This window comes from Poromitra crassiceps, assembly GCF_964638095.1.
Source record: "Poromitra crassiceps genome assembly, chromosome: 23".
In the NCBI taxonomy this organism is placed as follows: domain Eukaryota; kingdom Metazoa; phylum Chordata; class Actinopteri; order Beryciformes; family Melamphaidae; genus Poromitra; species Poromitra crassiceps.
Genome location: NC_139639.1, coordinates 17,857,770 through 17,862,769, shown reverse-complemented (window position 1 = coordinate 17,862,769; position 5,000 = coordinate 17,857,770). Strand labels below are relative to the sequence as shown.

General features: G+C 46.1%; 1 protein-coding gene across 1 annotated transcript in view; it reads left to right on the top strand.

Moving 5' to 3' along the window:
• The first annotated feature begins 3,218 nt into the window (after positions 1-3,218).
• The window catches only part of LOC310796874 (cysteine/serine-rich nuclear protein 1-like), an 8,266-nt gene continuing 6,484 nt past the window's right edge, over positions 3,219-5,000 (top strand). Inside the window, exon 1 of the mRNA XM_083659110.1 lies at positions 3,219-3,334. The gene's annotated coding sequence lies outside the window, so the exon portion shown is untranslated. The remainder of the gene's footprint in view (positions 3,335-5,000) is intronic.

The window sequence follows — 5,000 nt, the reverse complement described above, 5'->3', positions numbered from 1 at the left end:
TAGCCTACAAAGGTATTTGCCGTTTTTTCTTCTTTCACTGACACTGTGCATACCACAGTCTACAGTCTATGGTGCATACTGATGCACTGTTTCACTGTGTACTGTAGTGTGTAACATCCAGTCAAAGCTATACAGTTGAAGTCGGAAGTTTACATGCACTTATGTTGGAGTCAGAGCCGTGTACTGTATATAGAAGAGTCGCGACATCTCCATTCACTCCAATGGACCAGTTTTTTACTCAAGAGTTCCAGGAAGCAAAGGCTTGGATTAAGCAGCGCTGTGAAGTTGCAGAAATGGACATTTTGTGTTGTACTTAAAAAATTTTTTTTTTTTAAAGAATCAAATTGTACATTACCAGCTTTATTTTAGCATTCAAAAGTAGCGCTAGACCCCTTCCTGGCTGTTCATTGGCTAATGAGTCACGCATTTTGGACCTCCGCTGATGCCACTCTCTTACTAGATTGCTCTGGTTGGAAAACTGATTTTTTTTAACCACCGTACAGATTTAATTTTAAACTATATTTTTGGCAAGTCGATTAGGAGATCTACTTTGTGCATTTCCAACAATTGTTTGCAGACAGATTATAATTCACGACTATATCACAATTCCAGTGAATGTGCCTTTAACCAGCTTAGAAAATTCCAGAAAATTATGTAATGGCTTTTTAGACACTTCTAATTGACATCATTTGAGTGTATGTAAACTTCTGACTTCAACTGTAGTTTTCTTTTTCTGTCTGTCTTTCTGTTCATCTGTCTTTCTGTCCATCTCTCTGTCTGAGTGCTGCCTACAACCACCTCATCTCTCTCCCTGTCTCATCCCAGTCAGGGGACACAGCAGCATATGATTCTCTTTAAAAAGCAGCGCCAGAGACACTGGAATGTTAATCCGCTCACTTTACTTTTTCCACTTGGTAGTGTCTCAAAAAAATAAAAAATGCTGAAGCACCACTGGTCATTTTTCTCCACAGCCTTCAGCTTTACTCGACACTTTAGCTCTTCATATTGATGGGCGATGGGGGGCGGGGGGGTAGATGTACTTTTAGCCTATTAATCATTCTGGTAATCTGGTATTAATATATATGGTTAACATTTCCATATTGCTCCTTTAACAACCAAGCTAAACCAGCCCATGAACATGAATGAATGAATGAATGAGTTAATGTTAGCATTTGACATGGCACACTGGCTATACAGGGCAAGCCTCACCTGCTTCAACGCTGTGCCAAGGTGCGCTGTCACTCCACTGTGTGTGTAGACCTCTCCGTCTGACACTGCTGTCACTCCACTGTGTGTGTAGACCTCTCCGTCTGACACTGCTGTCACTCCACTGTGTGTGTAGACCTCTCCGTCTGACACCGCTGTCACTCCACTGTGTGTGTAGACCCCTCCGTCTGACACCGCTGTCACTCCACTGTGGGTGTAGACCTCTCCGTCTGACGCCGCTGTCACTCCACTGTGTGTGTAGACCCCTCCGTCTGACACAGCTGTCACTCCACTGTGTGTGTAGACCTCTCTGTCTGACACCGCTGTCACTCCACTGTGTGTGTAGACCCCTCCGTCTGACACCGCTGTCACTCCACTGTGTGTGTAGACCCCTCCGTCTGACACCGCTGTCACTCCACTGTGTGTGTAGACCCCTCCGTCTGACACCGCTGTCACTCCACTGTGTGTGTAGACCCCTCCGTCTGACACCGCTGTCACTCCACTGTGTGTGTAGACCTCTCCGTCTGGCACCGCTGTCACTCCACTGTGTGTGTAGACCTCTCCGTCTGACACCGCTGTCACTCCACTGTGTGTGTAGACCTCTCCGTCTGGCACCGCTGTCACTCCACTGTGTGTGTAGACCCCTCCGTCTGACACCGCTGTCACTCCACTGTGTGTGTAGACCTCTCCGTCTGACACCGCTGTCACTCCACTGTGTGTGTAGACCTCTCTGTCTGACACCGCTGTCACTCCACTGTGTGTGTAGACCCCTCCGTCTGACACCGCTGTCACTCCACTGTGTGTGTAGACCTCTCTGTCTGACACCGCTGTCACTCCACTGTGTGTGTAGACCTCTCCGTCTGACACCGCTGTCACACCACTGTAGGTGCAGGCCCCTCGCTCTGCAAGCTCTGTCGTCTCCTTGCATGGTCCCGGTGTCTGAAGACATGCTGTCTCTCTCAGTCTCACACATTTCATCTGCACAGGTGACATTGCATCTGCACAGGTGAAGTCTGACTGCCTAAGAATGACACAGTATTACACTCTATAAACAAATGAAAAATGTTTTGTCCATCTCTCCTACAGAAGACACAAACATCAGTGACATCAGTGAATTGTCACCAACTCCAGGACCATCAGCACCAGAGTCTGCCCACCGCTAGATGACAATAAGAAAGGAAAGGGATAACATTTAGAATTTCGGATGGTTTATTGGTTTGCACTGACTTCAAGACGGTTGAAATTCTTTGTCATCCTGTTACTGCTGTTGTTTTGGTGAAATTAATGCAAAACTAGTGTAATAATAAGTAACAAGTCACTCTATACAGACAGTAATATTGTAAAGTAACTAATTACTTTCAAATGAAAGTAACTAAAGCTAGTAATACTGTATGTAGCTATACATTTTGAAAGTAGCTAACTTGCCAAACATGAGTCATGACTCGAGTAAACACAAACATATAACACGTTTCCTTGATTTGTGTTTATATTGGTGGCTGTTTGCCTTGTGATTATCACAGTTTACCCACCTGTTTGGTTGGTTGGTTGTTGTAACAGTGTAGTTTAACACCAGACAGGAAGGTGTGGGCAGCGCTGACTCTTCCCTCTGTGTTGTCTGCGTCAATCACTGGCGTCAATCTACAGTGTAGCTGCAGAGAGTAAAGGCGGGGCGAGAGGACTCATTGCAACCTACTTCCGCAATCGTATATTAGACAGACATCTACCCCGCTTCTTTTGAGCGTGGCAGAGGCAATTTCGTCAATTCACATCTCGTGTTAGCAATATTTGTGAACTTTATTACACAAATGATTTGCTGTGATCTGTGCAATGGCTATCTAGCTTTAGCTGGCAATTCAGTACGCATGTGCGAGCGTCCTACCTGCCTGGACTAGGATGTGAAGCATCTTGCTAGTCAAACGCTGCGGTCTCTCTGGCAGCTCTCTGACGCCGAGTCGACTCCTCTTCGTTCTCATATTCACACCAGCACTACTGTGAAGCAAGCCTCACATTAACACAGAGGGGACACAATGTAGAGCTGACCGTGCCGCAGACAAGACTTCGGCTTTCCATAAACACCGAGAAGGCTTCGTTCGTCTGCCTGTTTTATTATGCTGATCATTCCTTCGTGGTGAGTAACTAACACTACTCCTAACGAAAAAGCACTCCTCCAATTAGTAGCCTGTCTGCTTAATAGTGAGTTGAGTTTTTATAGTGACCTTTTCGTAGCTACTTTTTAATCTCATGGTGTCACTGTAACAACAGCCTGCTATTATAAAATTGCTGTGTTTTATTGGACTGCTATCGTTTGCCGTAAAGGATGATGTGCGTTACAAAAATCTGAGAAGGGGGGGGGGGGGGGGGGGGGACACACGGAGACAGCCCCGACATGGCATGACTGATGTTTTGTAAAACTTAATGATGATGATGACATGCGCACTGTGCCTCTGCTCTGCTCAACTTGGACAACACAGAGGAATAGTTGGCTGTAGTTGGGTTGAAACTGTGCCTACCACTGTTTTGCTTTGCTTGCTGCAAGAAAGCAAAAAAAAGGGGGGGGGGGGGTGAACAATGTTGTCATTGTAGCTGACATGCTCGCCGTGTGTCTCCAAGAAGGGTGAAGAGGTCAGCTGCCTAATGACTAGTGTGCCAAATAGGAAACGGCTCCTGCACTGCCCTGACGAAAAACCACTATGACATTCCTATAACATTCCTATATAGGGGCTTATAGTGTGTCTGCGCCACTCAATAGCGAGTTAAAGGGACCTTATGGTGCTTTATGGGTTTGAATCTCCAGTATCCCTATAATAATTCTTTACTAGTGGTGATTTTCTGTTATGCTCCGTTTTATTCTAGTCTAATACTAGCAATGTATTGTCTTTTCCTTGTTTCCTTTTTTACATGTTCTAAAGAAATGACCATGTCACAAACCCAATAAGACCCCCCCCCCCCTCCCCAATAAAATAAATACAAATTAAATACACTCCACTACCCCACGCGTGCTTGTGCGATCCACGTGAGAGCCTGTGCCTAGTACCTGCTGCTGCTTTGAAACTTTGAATTATTGATGTGGTCTCAGTGGATTACTCGCGTCTTCTAACTCTGTCATGTATTAAATGTGACAAATGTGATCTGAATGGAGGCGAGACACAGACGTAGTAATGCTGTAATTATTGCAGCTTCGCTTACATTACATTATTACTTTTTGGGGATATTGCAAATAAATAGCTGTCAGTTATGCATAGGCCTTTATTTTCAGGTGAGACATGTCCCTTACATTTGACTGCCAGGCAGTAAGGGACTTGTCTCACAGCCTTTGCAGCACATAGGCCTGCTGCAGAAACAACATAAAGAAGGCTGCCTCAGTGGCTCTTGTTTCCCCTCTTATTTGCTGATGGATCCAGGAAGCTGCTCACCCCGCGCGTGCACAAACAAGCACACGCACGCACGCACGCACGCACGTGCGTACACACACACACACACACACACACACACACACACACACACACACACACACACACACACACACACACACACACACACACACAGTGGCCTCACTGGTTTAAGTATTCGCTTACTACTGACGATCAGAAGCCCCTTGTCTCGTCCATCCTGAATGACTTAGTGTGTCATGCCTCGGTTAGCACGGGGCAGTGGCAGAGTCCACTGGAGGACGGCCTGTTCTTGGCACCACAGCGGCCTATCAGCATTAGGAGCAGACCAGGACCAGGTAGCCAGGAGTTCACACTGCTGTCTGCAGCCACAAGTGTTACTCTTTCACCCCATGTACTTGTCAC